At 36.4% G+C, this 17,551-nt stretch overlaps 1 long non-coding RNA gene across 1 annotated transcript in view; it reads right to left on the reverse strand.

Annotated features, from left to right (window-relative positions):
• Window positions 1–8,487: 8,487 nt before the first annotated feature.
• LOC137622215 (uncharacterized) overlaps window positions 8,488–17,551 on the reverse strand; it is a 209,814-nt gene continuing 200,750 nt past the window's right edge. The window contains exon 4 of the long non-coding RNA XR_011040385.1: window positions 8,488–9,950. This is a non-coding gene — a long non-coding RNA (uncharacterized lncRNA). The remainder of the gene's footprint in view (window positions 9,951–17,551) is intronic.

The raw sequence follows: 17,551 nt of genomic DNA on the forward strand, positions 1-17,551 counted from the left end.
CGAGAAATCAGATGAAGATCAGGTAATATCTGGCGTGCCACAAGGTACGGTATTAGCTGCACTGCTGTTTGTTATCATGACCTCAGACATAGACTGTGATGTTACAAACTCTGTAGTGAGAAGTTTTGCCGATGACACAAGAATAAGTAGAGAAATTACTTGTGATGAAGATAGGAACTCACTACAAAGGGATCTAAACAAAATATATGAATGGGCGGAGATAAATAGGATGGTATTTGACTCCGATAAATTCGAATTAATAAATTATGGAAACAGAGAAGGAATGGTATATGCATTTAAGGGACCTAATAACGAGACAATCACAAACAAGGAAGCAATTAAAGACCTTGGTGTAATGTTAAATAGGAATATGTTATGCAACGACCAAATAGCAACACTGTTGGCTAAATGTAAAGAAAAAATGGGAATGTTATTCAGACACTTTAAAACAAGAAAAGCTGAACATATGATTATGCTTTACAAAACTTATGTACGTAGTACACTCGAGTACTGCAATGTGATATGGTACCCACACTACCAAAAGGATATTGCACAAATAGAGTGTACAAAGGTCCTATACTGCTAGAATAGAAGAAGTTAAGGACCTTGACTATTGGGAAAAACTGCAATTTTTAAAACTATACAGTCTAGAAAGGAGAAGAGAACGCTACATGATAATACAAGCATGGAAGCAAATAGAAAGAATTACTGAAAACATCATGGAGCTAAAAATATTAGAAAGAGCAAGCCGAGGTAGATTAATAGTGCCAAAAACTATACCAGGAAAACTAAGGAAGGCACACAAGACCTTAATCCACTACGCACCAGCATCGATAATGCAGCAACTATTTAATGTGCTGCCAGCTCATCTAAGAAACATATCATGAGTGAGCGTAGATGTGTTTAAGAATAAGCTCGATAAATACCTAAGATGCATCCCAGACCATCCAAGACTGGAAGATGCAAAATACACCGGAAGATGCATTAGCAACTCTCAAGTGGATATACGAGGTGCCTCACACTGAGGGACCTGGGGCAACCCAAACATAGAATAAGGCAATAAGGGTAGAAGAGACTCTTTAGCTATGGTAAGTAGCTCTTCTAGGAGGCCACTCCAAAATCAAACCATTGTTCTCTAGTCTTAGGTAGTGCCATAGCACCTGTACCATGGTATTCCACTGTCTTGGGTTCGAGTTCACTTGCTTGAGGGTACACTCAGGCACACACCTTTATCTCATTCATCTTCCTCTTGTATTGTTTAAGTTTTTATAGTTTATATAGGAGATATTTATTTTAATGTTACTTTTTTTAAAATATTTTATTTTTCCTTGTTTCCTTTCCTCATTGGGCTATTTTCCCTGTTGCAGCCCTTGGGCTTATGGCATCCTGCTTTTCCAAATAGGGCTGTAGCTTAGCAAGTAATAATAATAATAATAATAATAATAATAATAATAATAATAATAATAATAATATTGCATTGGACGAAAGCAGAGATATGTGATGTTGCACAGTTACATGTTTGGGTACGATTTCCAAAAGAAGACTTATTCCGGGAAGAATTATTGTACCTTTCACCACTATATGGCCAAACTAGAAGAGAAGACATGTTGACTGAACTATTAGTTTTTTATGACAAAAACCTGAAATGGTCTTAAAAAAAAAAAAAAAAAAAAAGGTTGCACGTGTATTGATGGTGCCCCTAAGATGAGAGGCAAAGAGAAAAAGTCTCCCATTTGGATTAAAGAGGAAGAAGAACAAATTAAAAATCTTGCCACATTCCATTGTATAATTAATCAGGAGGACCTTGTAGCAAAACTCAAAGACTGACCTTCAATATATAATGCAGCTGGTTGTTTGGGTGGTAAATTTTATTGTTACAAGGACATTGAATCATTGTCAGTTTCGTGAGCTACTGGTTGAATATGATACAGAATATGGATATCTAGGATGCATAATGAAGTGAGATGGTTATCTAGAGGTAGAGTGCTGCTTGAACGATTCTAAGTCTCCTGTTTACTAATCATGAGTTCACTGCAAGCATAGGATGAGTTGGACCTGAACTGGAGAATACTAAGTGGGTAATATATATATATATATATATATATATATATATATATATATATATATATATATATATATATATATATATATATATATATATATGTATAAAATTCCTGCGAGACATCGACAAGGAGATGGAGCTGGGGGGAGAGTGACTGCTCCCCGCACTCTAGTTTTGGGGTGTTTGAATGTGCGTGGATGTAGTACGATAGAGAGTAAAAGATGTGAGATTGGAAGTATGTTTAGAAGTAGAAGGATGGATGTATTGGCCTTGTGTGAGACAAAGGTGAAAGGAAAAGGTGAAGTGATGTTTGGTGAAATGTCTGGTAGTGTGTCTGGGATTGAAAGGGGAAGAGCGAGAGAGGGTGTGGCGTTATTGCTGAGTGAATGGATGACAGGTAAAGTAGTGGAATGGAAGGAGATATCATCTAGGTTAATGTGGGTAAGGGTTAGGTTGGGTAGGGAATGTTGGGCGTTTGTCAGTGCGTATGGGCCAGGTAGTGAGAAAAGTGAAGAAGAGCGGAATGAGTTCTGGAATGAATTAACTAGGTGTGTAGAAGGACTGGGTAGAAGGAATTATGTAGTTGTTATGGGTGACTTAAATGCTAGAGTGGGCGCTGGAGAGGTAGAAGGTGTCATTGGGAAGTATGGCGTACCAGGTGAAAATGAGAGTGGTGAGAGACTGGTAGACATGTGTGTTGAACAAGAGATGGTAATAAGTGCTAGCTTCTTTAAAAAGAAAGATAAAAATAAGTATACATGGGTAAGAGTGGCAAATGGAAGAGTAGTAGAAAGGGCATTAATGGATTATGTGTTGATAACTAAAAGAATGTTTGGAAGATTGAAAGACGTGCACGTGTTTAGGGGTATGGCTAACGGTATGTCTGATCATTTTTTGGTGGAAGGAAAATTAGTTGTAGCAAAAGAGTGGGGGAATAGAGTAGGTGGATGTAAAAGGGAGGTAGTGAGGATTGAAGAGCTAATAAAACCGGGGGTAAAAAGTAAATATCAGGAAAGGTTGAAAATGACATATGACGAGGTGAGAGTAAGAGAAACTGGTAATTTAGAGGAGGAGTGGAAGTTAGTAAAAGAAAATTTTGTTGGGATTGCAAGTGATGTATGTGGCAAGAAGGTTGTTGGAGGCAGCATGAGGAAGGGCAGTGAATGGTGGAATGAAGGAGTGAAGGTAAAAGTGGAAGAGAAAAAGAGGGCTTTTGAAGAATGGCTGCAGAGTAATAGTATAGAGAAGTATGAAAAATATAGAGAGAAAAATGTGGAAGTAAAGCGCAAGGTACGTGAGGCAAAGAGGGCAGCTGACCTGAGGTGGGGTCAGGGATTGGGTCAGTCATATGAAGAGAATAAGAAGAAGTTTTGGAAAGAAGTGAAGAGAGTAAGGAAGGCTGGCGCAAGAATTGAAGAGACAGTGAAAGATGGAAATGGAAGGTTGTTAAAAGGAGAGGAGGCAAGGAAAAGGTGGGCGGAATATTTTGAAAGTTTGCTGAATGTTGAGGTTAATAGGGAGGCAGATATAATTGCTGTTGCAGGTGTTGAGGTGCCAGTGATGGGAGATGAGAATGAGAGAGAGATTACAATAGATGAAGTGAGGAGAGCACTAGATGAAACGAGAGTGGGAAAAGCATCTGGTATGGATGGTGTGAAAGCTGAGATGTTGAAGGAAGGGGGTGTGACTGTACTTGAATGGTTGGTGAGATTGTTTAATGTGTGTTTTGTGTTGTCAATGGTACCAGTAGATTGGGTCTGTGCATGTATTGTACCACTATATAAGGGTAAGGGAGATGTGCATGAGTGTTGTAATTCAAGAGGTATTAGTTTGTTGAGTGTAGTTGGAAAAGTGTATGGTAGAGTACTGATTAATAGGATTAAGGATAAAACAGAGAATGCAATCTTGGAAGTACAGGGTGGTTTTAGAAGAGGTAGGGGTTGTATGAATCAGATTTTTACAGTTAGGCAGATATGCGAGAAATATTTAGCAAAAGGTAAGGAGGTGTATGTTGCGTTTATGGATCTGGAGAAAGCATATGATAGAGTTGATAGGGAAACAATGTGGAATGTGATGAGGTTATATGGAGTTGGTGGAAGGTTGTTGCAAGCAGTGAAAAGTTTCTACAAAGGTAGTAAAGCATGTGTTAGAATAGGAAATGAAGTGAGTGATTGGTTTCCGGTGAGAGTGGGGCTGAGACAGGGATGTGTGATGTCGCCGTGGTTGTTTAACTTGTATGTTGATGGAGTGGTGAGAGAGGTGAATGCTCGAGTGCTTGGACGAGGATTAAAACTGGTAGACGAGAATGACCATGAATGGGAGGTAAATCAGTTGTTGTTTGCAGATGATACTGTACTGGTTGCAGACACAGAAGAGAAGCTTGACCGACTAGTGACAGAATTTGGAAGGGTGTGTGAGAGAAGGAAGTTGAGAGTTAATGTGGGTAAGAGTAAGGTTATGAGATGTACGAGAAGGGAAGGTGGTGCAAGGTTGAATGTCATGTTGAATGGAGAGTTACTTGAGGAGGTGGATCAATTTAAGTACTTGGGGTCTATTGTTGCAGCAAATGGTGGAGTGGAAGCAGATGTACGTCAGAGAGTGAATGAAGGTTGCAAAGTGTTGGGGGCAGTTAAGGGAGTAGAAAAAAAATAGAGGGTTGGGCATGAATGTAAAGAGAGTTCTATATGAGAAAGTGATTGTACCAACTGTGATGTATGGATCGGAGTTGTGGGGAATGAAAGTGATGGAGAGACAGAAATTGAATGTGTTTGAGATGAAGTGTCTAAGGAATATGGCTGGTGTATCTCGAGTAGATAGGGTTAGGAACGAAGTGGTGAGGGAGAGAACGGGTGTAAGAAATGAGTTAGCGGCTAGAGTGGATATGAATGTGTTGAGGTGGTTTGGCCATGTTGAGAGAATGGAAAATGGTTGTCTGCTAAAGAAGGGGATGAATGCAAGAGTTGATGGGAGAAGTACAAGAGGAAGGCCAAGGTTTGGGTGGATGGATGGTGTGAAGAAAGCTCTGGGTGATAGGAGGATAGATGTGAGAGAGGCAAGAGACCGTGCTAGAAATAGGAATGAATGGCGAGCGATTGTGACGCAGTTCCAGTAGGCCCTGCTGCTTCCTCCGGTGCCTTAGATGACCGCGGAGGTAGCAGCAGTAGGGGAGTCAGCATTATGAAGCTTCATCTGTGGTGGAAATGTGGGAGGTTGGGCTGTGGCACCCTAGCAGTACCAGCTGAACTCGGTTGAGTCCCTGATTAGGCTGAAGGAACGTAGAGAGTAGAGGTCCCCTTTTTTGTTTTGTTTCATTGTTGGTGTCGGCTACCCCCCAAAATTGGGGGAAGTGCCTTGGTATATGGATGGATATATATATATATATATATATATATATATATATATATATATATATATATATATGTATATATATATTACTACTATCCAAGCTACAACCCTAGTTGGAAAAGCAAGATGCTATAAGGTCAGGGGCTCCAAAAGGGAAAAATAGCCCAGTGAGGAAAGGAAATAAGGAAATAAATAAATGAAGAGAACAAATTAACAATAAATCATTCTGAAAAAAGTAACAACGTCAAAACAGACATGTCATATATAAACTATTAACAACATCAAAAACAAATATGTCATAAATAAACTATAAAAAGGCTCATGTCCACCTGGTCAACAAAAAAGCATTTGCTCCAACTCTGAACTTTTGAAGTTCTACTGATTCAACTACCCGATTAGGATGATCATTCCACAACTTGATAACAGCTGGAATAAAACTTCTAGAGTACTGCGTAGTATTGAGCCTCATGATGGAGAAGGCCTGACTATTAGAATTAACTGCCTGCCTAGTCTTACGAACAGGATAGAATTGTCCAGGGAGATCTGAATGTAAAGGATGGTCAGAGTTATGAAAAATCTTATGCAAGATGCATAATGAACTAATTGAACGACGGTGCCAAAGATTAATGTCTACATCAGGAATAAGAAATTTAATAGACCGTAAGTTTCTGTCCAAAAATTAAGATGAGAATCAGCAGCTGAAGACCAGACAGGAGAACAATACTCAAAACAAGGTAGAATGAAAGAATTAAAACACTTCTTCAGAATAGATTGATCGCCAAAAATCTTGAAAGACTTTCTCAATGAGCCTATTTTTTGTGCAATTGAAGAAGACACAGACCTTATATGTTTCTCAAAAGTAAATTTGCTGTCGAGAATCACACCTAAAATTTTTAAAGAATCATACAAATTTAAAGAAACATTATCAATACTGAGATCCGGATGTTGAGGAGCCACCGTCCTTGACCTACTTACAATCATACTTTGAGTTTTGTTAAGATTCAACTTCACACCCCATAATTTGCACCATGCACTAATTCTAGCTAAATCTCTATCAAGGGATTCACCAACCCCAGATCTACATTCAGGGGATGGAATTGATGCAAAGAGAGTAGCATCATCTGCATATGCAACAAGCTTGTTTTCTAGGCTAAACCACATGTCATGTATATATAGTATAAAAAGTAATGGGCCAAGAACACTACCCTGTGGAACACCGGATATCACATTCCTATAATCATCTATTACTTAAAAAATCAATAATAATGCTAAGAAACGACCCACCCACTCCCAACTGTTTCAGTTTGAAAACAAGGGCCTCATGATTAACACGGTCAAAGGTAGCACTAAAATCAAGGCCAATCATATGAACTTCCTGACCACAATCAAGGGATTTCTGTACAGCATTGGAGATTGTAAGAAGGGCATCACATGCTCCAAGGCCTTTACGAAAACCAAATTGCAAACTAGGGAGTAGATGATTACCTTCAGAAAACCTATTAAGACGTTTTGCCGGAAGACGTTCAAAAACTTTAGATAATATGGGAGTTATGGAAATTGGGCGGTAATCAGTGGGACTTGAGCTACCACAAACACATTTACATAGAGGAGTAACATTACCAATTCTCCAACAAGTGCTAAAAGCTCCTCTTCTTGCTAACTTGCGCAAAATAACAGATTACTTTGGAGCTAAAAAATCTGCTGTCTTTATAAAAAACAAAGGAAAAATACCATTTGGGTCTACACCTCCATAAGCATCAAGGTCCACCAACAGAGCTTTAATCTCACGAGATCGAAAAGCTAAACTAGTTAGTTTAGCCTCAGGAAAACAGGAATAAGGAAGTTCAAGTTTTTCATTACTCTGTATACTGTCAAAAACATCAGCCAAAAGGGTTGCCTTTTCCTTTGGACAGTGAGTGACTGAGCCATCTGGTTTAAGTAAAGGAGGAACTGTTGCACCTACACCAAAGAGTGCAGATTTAAGGGTAGACCACCATTTATGTTCCTGAGTTTTACCAGAAAGTGTTTCTTTTATGGTTAAATTGTACTCCTTTTCAGTTGAGGCATAAACTCTCTGAGCAAAAGCTCGAAGCTGAGTATAGTTGTTCCAGGTCAAATCTGATCTGTTACCCTTCCAAAGGTGATAGGCCTCCTGCTTCTCCAAATAAGCACGTCTACAATCATCATTGAACCACGGTTTGTCCTTCACTCGGTACCTTAGCACACGAGAAGGGATACGCCTATCAATTATGTTGACTAGATTCTCATTCAAAGGGACAACAGGATCTACACTATTATATAATTGTGACCAATTCAAGCACAAAAGATCATGCAAAATCCCATTCCAGTCTGCTTGGGATTTCATATAAATTTTACAAGAATATGATATATCAGGGACAGGTTGCTTAGTCTTCACTTTTGGCTTATGTGGCTCACACACTGAGTATGATCTGAAATTTTGGCTCGCTTGATAAAAATAGTGAATATCACTGCTCTAATAGACTATTTTATGAGGTATATTTATATACATATATACATACTGTATGTATATGCATTTACGGTATAATATATATATATATATATATATATATATATATATATATATATATATATATATATAAATGAATAAACAATGTCTTAGGGGCATCCAATAATTGAAGATAGCATCTCTCCGAACAAACTCCTCCAGATACTTTTCAGAATAGGAAAACTGCATTTCCGTTTTTCGATCTATTATTTGGTGTAGACATGTGTTTTGAATCACTTCGTAGCCTTTCATCAGGACTACATGGTTGAATGATGGAATCAAACTTTAATGGATATGGTGGCGAAAATTTTGATACAAATATATCTGGAAACTCAGAAATAAATTAACAAAAATTGGTTAATCAAAACTTTAGATTCTTTGAAATAACACAAAAATTTAAGATCAATTTTCAAATACATAAATGATTTCCCATAAGGGTCCATAGAATTTCATGACCGATTTTACAAGCCTTCCCCTTTTTCGCCGAAGCTTACGATTCCCTTTTTGCAGAGGGAGACACGTCGTTTCTTTAGGATCGTCATCTCTTGTTCAAAGCAGAATAATTTTTGAAGCTTACACACTTCCTCAGAAATTTAGGTTTGTGGTCTGCATTGATCATGGATTCACTTCCACTTGGTGCGATGCCTTCCCTAATGACAAACTGTGGTCTCCATGCTCTTGCATTTTCTCTTCAATGAAGCAGTTGCTGCACTCCCATCCATGCCGTGTTTCTTTCTCCATTCCACCTCAAGATTTCCATTTTGCAAAGAGGTTGATACCAAACTTTCAAAGCTGATCTAGATTGTGCAACGCAACTTGGGGTGTGAAGCTTACTCGCTTCCTCAGAAATTCTATATTTAAAGACTATGTTGGTCCTTGATTCCAGTTCATTTGGAACGGCATTACTCTCCACAACAGGTTGAAGTCTCTTGGCGCCAGTATTTTCTCTGTACTGTTTATGTTTGGTTGTGTTCTAACTTCAGCGTAGCCTCTTCCTCTTCCTCCTCTTGAATGTTGGAAATTCCTATTGTTACTACTAATTTTTATAAAAGTACTATCTTGAGCTTTTATTTTGTTCTTCTGCATTTCTTTGTCACTCTATGTAATGTTTTGTTATCATTTCAGAGGGTACTAAAACAATCCTTTTCACGGCCTTTCTTTCCTTATCTCTAAATGCACTCCAAGCTGCTCCCTACGCCACATATGTAAGTATGACGTTTAGCTTCACTGCCAAGCCTTGTCATCAGAAGCATTCTTATCCCATATTGTTACACCTAGTAATGAAGCCACAATTCTTGATGTTTTCAATGTGCCGTTGAACAGTGGCATATAGAGATGACATGGAATTCCCATCGTATTTGGCCTTAACAAACTCTTGCAAATTTAATAGCATATCTTTCGCACTTGCCGATTTCCATAAAAGAAAACATTTTGATTTGAATTTGGCAAATGTAGTGATATTCTGAATACCTTCACTATTCAACATAACATGTGCATCTCCGTAGTCTACATCTACCAATAATAATGCTTCCTTTATTTTGACATTTTTACTGTCTATCTTTGAAGCAGTAATCCTACTTTTTATAACGGCAACTATCTACACTGTAGGCTTCCAAATGGGTTTCATCATGTTGTACCTCACTAATGTTGCCACAGAATAAGGTTGATTGTGTCAATATTGTAGCCTGATTTATAATGTTAGATTGTGAAGTTGTGAATTAAAATTAAGGTTACCTATTTTTACTAGTGTTTGAATTTGCAGTTTGTTTTTGTCAGGGCGAAATTTGTCTTCGATGTAAAGTCCCTAAATGGTTGCTGTGAAATTGTGATCGTCTACCAGGCTATAATTAGTTACATCTCTTATAAGATCTTGAAAACTTGCATCAATGTCTTATTTTCATTTAAAGAAATATAAAATACGAGAAAAAAAATTATGTACTCACAGTTTTGCTGCAGTGGAAATGTTCCTATTCTTGTTTTCAACTTCAGGTTTTTATTTTCATTCAAGACAGTTACCTGTAATATTTCCAATGAATTAGTACATTCACAAAATTCAATTCCATTTGTTCCCTTGGGAACTAGAGTATACATTTAAAAAAGTATATCTTTATTCAAATCTTCATTAAAGTAAAGAAACATTTAGTGTGCTTAACACTAGCAGTCAAAAAATATTTCATCACTGTTTTTCTATTAATGTAGGAATATCCGCCTCATTCGTGGTGTTTTCTTGATAACTCGTTGCGCTGTTATCCACTGAAATTCCTCTGTTCCCATCCGGTTGTTGTCGTAGTATGCCTTGTATTTGAAAACATCTGATACGCCGCTTGTTAACCTGACAGTGTGAGCTCTTATTTGATTAAATCTTTACAAAGCCTTCTTACTCACCACCAATTTTCTGCTGCAACCACTTTGTGAAGCCTCTGTAATATTCTTTTTTTTGTGTTTATAATGCTTCACTTGGTTATGCTCCTATTTTTATGATAAGATTTGATATTGTTCGATATTTGAGTTCGGACATTGAATTTGGAGTTGAGCAACATAGAGTTAGTTTCTGTCTATTTATAGGACAACCTTACCAATTGAAATCTTAGTACTTCTTTAGCGAAATTATTTGCTTGAGTTTTACTTGTTCAAGGTAGTTTGTAATCTTATGAATGCCAAATGATAAATATAGTGTCTAGGATACAAAGAAAAGAAATTCGGATGGTTGGGCAATTACGGCACCTATACTTGGAGTTCGGTCAATGTATAAAATAACCTCAAATAGTAAAAAATTTTTGTTTACAAGTTCACTAGACGCACATTCACAAAGGTGAAAATCTGGATTCTGACTCTGAACTATGAATTTGTTAGGAGCCTTCTTTAGTCCACGTGGGCTGCTTCCAGGACTGACTTCATTCAATTAAGTGTTCAATTATGTGATCACTTCCATCCAGAATCTGGCATCCAACGTGTCATTCATATCCTGCTGCTAAGACCTCGGTTGCAATGCTGCTTAATCTCATAGACATCATCAAGCAGTCTTTAAACGACCTCTTATAAGATAAGTTTCCGCCTTTGCCATGAATTTTGTTCGTTATAACATCTTCTCTCTTTTTAACCTTTTACCCTCTCATTAAATTCTGGAAATAAGCTCATAAACTACATCAATCAGCCTTTTGAAATATGTTATCACCTAAGTTTCCTGCCTGTACACAGAATCATATCTGTTATTAATTACACTTCCTATCTAACTTTTAACCTCTCTCTGTTAATTATTATTAACTTTGTAGGTAAGCCTTACATACACACACGCATATATATATATATATATATATATATATATACATGAATACATATTTATACACGTATATAAACATATTCTGTATATGTACACATATATACAAACTAATAAACACGTATACACTTAAAAACCTTTACAGTATAAATAAATAAATAAATAAATAAATATATATATATATATATATATATATATATATATATATATATGTATATATATATATATATATATATATATATATATATATATATTGCTTGAAGGTACACTAGGGCACACTATTCTATGTATTTTTTGCTTCCTCTTGTTTTTCTTATGTGTGTTGACTGGCTTAATAGAAGGGCCATGGATCCCTGGTGGTTTATCAAGAGGTTGCCTTTACCTTATCTTCCTAACAACTATTAATTTTCAAAACCATCCATACTGTCCTTCCTTCAGTTGAAATGGCTACGCTTGAGGGCACTTAGCCTTACATGGTGTGTCGGCTCAATTATGTGACTGCTGTAATTTCATCCGATATTTTCTCTTTAGTCCATGGCTTTTATTAGTACCTTTATCTATATTTCTGTATATATTGTTTTTGTTACCATTACTGTTAAGTTTCTTTTTAAGTAGGACGAATTCTTTTTCATTAATTTTAATTCCTATTCTGTCTGGAGACATTGAGCGAAATACGGGACTAGTATGTCCTAGATTTTGCCAGTGTCGTCTACTGCATTGCAATATTCGTGGACTGCTTGCCAATATTCGAGATCTTACAGTTACCTCCAGACAGTATGATATTATATTAAGCTCAGAAACTTAGGTTTCTTGAATGAGACACTCATTCTAAGAAACTAATAACTTTGAAATGGAATGCCATTCCTAGGGCATGGGGAATGGCAGTATATGTTTGTACTAAATACCTTGCTCCTCATGTCCTGCTATAAATGTGGATGTCATGAGATTCAGGTAATAAAAGTTTGAGGCAGGCATAAAAACTTCTATTTGTGTTCAGTCTACCAAAATCTGGACTTGGATTATTCTATCTTCGATTGCCTTCTCACTATTATGGCTAAAATACAACAATATGATAGATAGATTTCTTTTGTTGTTGATGATGAATTCAAAGCTCACCATAGGTAGTGGTTAAATTCTGTTTCATCTACTGATCGCGATGGTTTAAGAGCTTTGGATTTTTCCTCTAAATCTGGCTGTGAGAAAATCATACGTGAAACTACCCACAGGTCTGGTAACTGCTTGCACCTAGTATACATTGACTACCCAGGCATAATAACAAGTACGGTTTCTTCTCCCGTTGGGACATCTTATCATCTCTTTATTTCATTAGTACTTACAACTGAGCAACCTATCCCTGATGTGTCATACTCATGGAAAATTTACATAAAATCTCAAGCAGACTGGAATAGCATTTTGTGTGATCTTCTGAATATAAATGGATCACAAGTGTATCAAAGTATTAAGGCCTATTGTTCTTTCGAATGAGAATCCGATCAACATAACTGATAGGCATATCACTTCTTGTGTGTTAAAATACCAAGTGAAAGACAAACCCTGGTTCAACGATGGTTGTAGATGTGCTTATTTGGAGAAACAGGAATATTATCATCTTGGAAGGGTAACAGATCAGATTTTACTTGGAAAAACAATACTCGGCTAAGAGCTGTTGCTCAGAGAGTTTATACTTTAAACTAAAAAGGAATAAAATTTAATCATAAAAGAAACCCTTCCTGGTACAACCCAGGAATATAAGTGTTTGGCTACCCTTAAATCTGCACTCTTTAGTGTAAACATAACAGTTCCTCCTTTACTATAACCAGATGGCTCTGTCACTCACTGTCCAAAGGAAAAGGCAACTCTTTTAACTGATATGTTTGACAGTAAGTAAAGTAATGAGAAACTCGATCTTCCTCATTCCTTTATTCCTGAGGCTAAACAACTAGTTTACCCTTTCAGTTCCATGAAATTACAACAACCTTGATGACCTTTGATGCTTATGAAGGTGTAGACCCAAATGGAATTTTTCCTTTGTGTTTTATAAAGACTGCTGATAGCTTCTCTGAAGAGTTTTTCATAATGAGAGAATTGTTTGTTTTGTCTTTTCTCTCGTCGTTATGAACAAGTTGAGTAAGAGCCGTTATTATTAGATTTTATTTAGCACTATTGTTTTGTGAAATGGAGTGTGAAACAAACATGTTTTGCTGGTGCTGAGTGGAAGCATAATGCATAGTTGTTCCCAAGTTCAGGGATATTATTTTCCCCTTGCTAACTTTGAAAAAAAGTGTGTAATACCTTTAGTCCTTTTGGGGGAACGTGTTATGGGTATAGAATATAATATTAAAGAACAAATTAAAATAAAAAGAACGTACCTCTTTTTGAAGTGTCTCTAGCGAGAAGAAACCTAGCTAGTAGTTGGTCATAGACGTCATCATCTTAATTACTGTCGTCAACACTTTAAGAACGAACCCAGCCTCGATGAAAATCCCAGTTTTTGGAAAATGTCATCATGCTTTTCCTATGGAGTAACATCAAGTCTAAATACATCAGAAAATTTGTTGTAGAAACTTCTCTGACGTGATCGTAGTGGGCCCTTTTAAGGAAACCAATCAGGAGGCAAAATACAAAAACACTTCTCGAATGGAAACGAAGATTCCCCCAATTCGTCCATACAGGGGTACATAAGCTTCCAGAAGAGACTGTCCAGACAAGATAAGAACATCTTCCTGACGAGATAATAGCAAGATAAGAAAGCAAGAAGTCGGACAGAGCCAGGTTACGAATTCTCCTTCAGACGACAAACATCTATCTCCATAATCTTGTCACAACTGAGACTGAGAGGAGTAGCTACCCATTCCTGTTAGAGACAAGAGGTAGCCTACATTGCCTGCGGCCGGCCAGCCTTCCCTTTTCCGCTATTTTCGAATTTTGGGAGGAAACTTTTGCTGTTCCATTTCCAAGCCACCCATTCTGTGACGTCTTCGTGTCTAAGGTCATTGTGCCAGCTTCAGTTGAACTTCGTTCGGCCTACTACGATGTTCTCAAGCATAAGGCACTGTACCTGTGACATCTCAGCAGCTGAAGAAATCTCTCCAACATTCCACTCAAGTATTTATTGTTCTACTTTCCTTCTGTTCCCCTATAAACCAATATTTTGAATTGATTTGATTTGTATTTGAAAGTAAAACCGAAGCAACATTAATCTTTTTTGTAAATAACTTTATGAATGAATGTTTTGTGTTTTCTGTTACTTTTTATATTTATTTCCCATATTTCAATTACAGATATCGAATCCTTTTGTTTAAAGATTGAAAGAACCTTTAATGATTCTCAGATCATAACACATTCTCACAAGTAAATATGTTATACCACATGTTCATATATATCTATATAATTGTTAATTTCTAAGTAGTATAACTTTTCGATCAGCCCCAGGGGTGGCTAAGTTTGAGTTCTAGAGGTGAGTTTGTCACACACACTTAGCTGTAGCTGGATAAGGGGCATTGAGATGTGGTCACTTTTTTTTTGGAATGATGTAAATATCTGATAAACGTTGCTTGTCTCTCTTGTGTATTGGCAAACTAGTAAGGGAGAAATGGAACTAGAAGTCTCCACTTGTTGTTGTGTCAGCTATTCATTGGACGCCAGGAAAAGAAGCACCTCAATATGGCCACCAAGAGGGGGACACTTCGCCCTGCCTTGACTCTCACAGAGTTGTGGCATAAAGGTAATAATCCACAGTAAAAGAGTGGGAGTTGTTATAGAAAAGCTGTAGCCAACAGTTGGAAGATTACTAACTTCGTTGAGTGTATCCAGTCATAATGTTGTCCCCCTTGTACCAAGTCAGAAATAGTACTTACTATTAATTCTGCCTCCGCTCGTTGTTGCTATGTGTTAAACAGACTAATAAACAGAAGAATCTGAACGCATAATGATTAACGTAATCACCAATACTATAATACTCAAGATATGTTTAGTTTCCTTCTAATCATTTACTACTTGTACAAATAAAAAACTAAAAACTTGACCTTCTTTGAAAGTTATATCTTGTGTCATCACCCAGGGGAGAACCACATGAGTACCTTTCATCTATTGTACTATGACGTGGGGGAGGGGAATTCTATCCTATCCCATTCCGGGTTACATTCAATAACCGTTTCCCCCATGCAACGATCCTAGACTTTATAAACCACCAGAAACTCGTGTCTCATAAACAGACACCTAAAACAAAGTAAGTCAATAGTTCGACTGACAAATGCCATACGTTTCAATAACCTTAGATGTAGAAATGAACAACACAATAGAAGTGAGATATCTAAATCGCATGCAATGCAGCCATCAAGTGACATCAATTCGCCAGATTACCCATTCCAGAAGGTTTGCTGTAACTACTTCCCCCACAACAACACTGAATACCAGGTCCTGGAGGACAGATACTTAAATTGGCCTATGGTATTCATACCTTATTCAGGAGCAGACAGTCTGATAAAGCATCTACGTGACTCATTTGTCACATTTGGAATCCCAGAAGATGTAACTTCAGATGGAGGACCCTATTTCACATCTGGCAAGACTATGAATTCCTGTCATCTTGGGGTGTCCATCACCGTCTAACCTCTATCGCCAACCCCAATGCTAACTGCAGAGCTGGGGTTGCAGTGGAAACCGTTAAGAGGATGCTCACTGGCAACACAGGACCAGCTGTCAGCTTTATTTCAACTCTAAGGCAAGAGGTCCAAATTCTTGTCCAGCTAGAAGTAAATATCTTAGAAACTAGTTCTCTGTAATCCCAAGGCAGGGTGAATTCCATTAAAAGCTTTTTGTGGCCTGAAATTTGAAGTGTGTGTGTGTCTATATATATATACAGTATATATATATATATATATATATATATATATATATATATATATATACATACATATACATATATATGCATATATATACATATATACTGTATATAGTTACATATATAAACATATATATGTATATATATACATTTATATACATGTATGTGTATACATAAATATATATATATATATATATATATATATATATATATATATATATATATATATATGTATGTATATATACAGTATGTGCATGTATAATGTTCAAGATTACATTATGTTCAATGAAAATGCAGGGAAACAACAAATAAGAATTATTGATGAACTTCTACAGAATGTTATTGAATATACGAACTTGGACAGTAACTGTTTCCCCAGAATATGAAAGAGAAATAAAGAAAAAGGATAAGCGTGGGTTGGAAATCTTTGGGTAAACAAATTACATTTAAGCAGATGGTTCTACCAGCATTAACTTCTGCATCAGAAACTAGGGAACGTTACTAAATCCTTAGAACCTAAACTAGTTATAACTCAAAGATCTATGGAAAGAATAATGATGGGAATAACATTAAGAGACAGAAATAGCGCAACATGGCTACAGAATCAAACTATAGTCCATTCCTTTTATCGAGGCAGATTTGTACCGACTCGTAGCGGTGTCCTTTTAGCTCGGAAAAGTTTCCTGATCGCTGATTGGTTAGAATTATCTCGTCCAACCAATCAGCGATCAGGAAACTTTTCCGAGCTAAAAGGGCACCGCTGCGAGTCGGTGCAAATCTGCATCGCTAAAAGAAATTGACTATAGAGCAGAAGATATGCATATATATACTGTATGTGTATATATGTATATATATATGTATATATTTACATTTATGGACATATGTGTATGTATATGTACGTGTATATATTCACAAATGCATAGCTATCTATCTATCTATCTATCTATTTATATATATATAAATATATACACACACACACACACACACATATATATATATATATATATATATATATATATATATATATATATATATATATATATATATATAAATATATATATATATATATATATATATATATATTGTACATAATAGACATAAACATATACGATATACGCACACACATTTATAACGTATATATAGTGCACATTTATACATATAATATATATATATATACATACATAAAATATATATATACATATTATATATATATATATATATATATATATATATATATATATTATTACTTGCTAAGCTACAACCCTAGTTCGAAAAGCAGTATGCCATAAGCCCAGAGGCTCCAACATGGAAAATAGACCAGTGAGGAAAGGAAACAAGGAAAAAGAAAATATATTAAGAACAGTAACATTACAATAAATATTTTCTATATAGACTATGAAAACTTTAACTATACAAGAGGAAGAGAAATAAGATGAAATACTTTGCCCGAGTGTACCCTCAAGCAAGAGAATTCTAACCCAAGACAGTGGAAGACCA

Source organism: Palaemon carinicauda, chromosome 2 (genome assembly GCF_036898095.1).
Source record: "Palaemon carinicauda isolate YSFRI2023 chromosome 2, ASM3689809v2, whole genome shotgun sequence".
Lineage (NCBI taxonomy): Eukaryota > Metazoa > Arthropoda > Malacostraca > Decapoda > Palaemonidae > Palaemon > Palaemon carinicauda.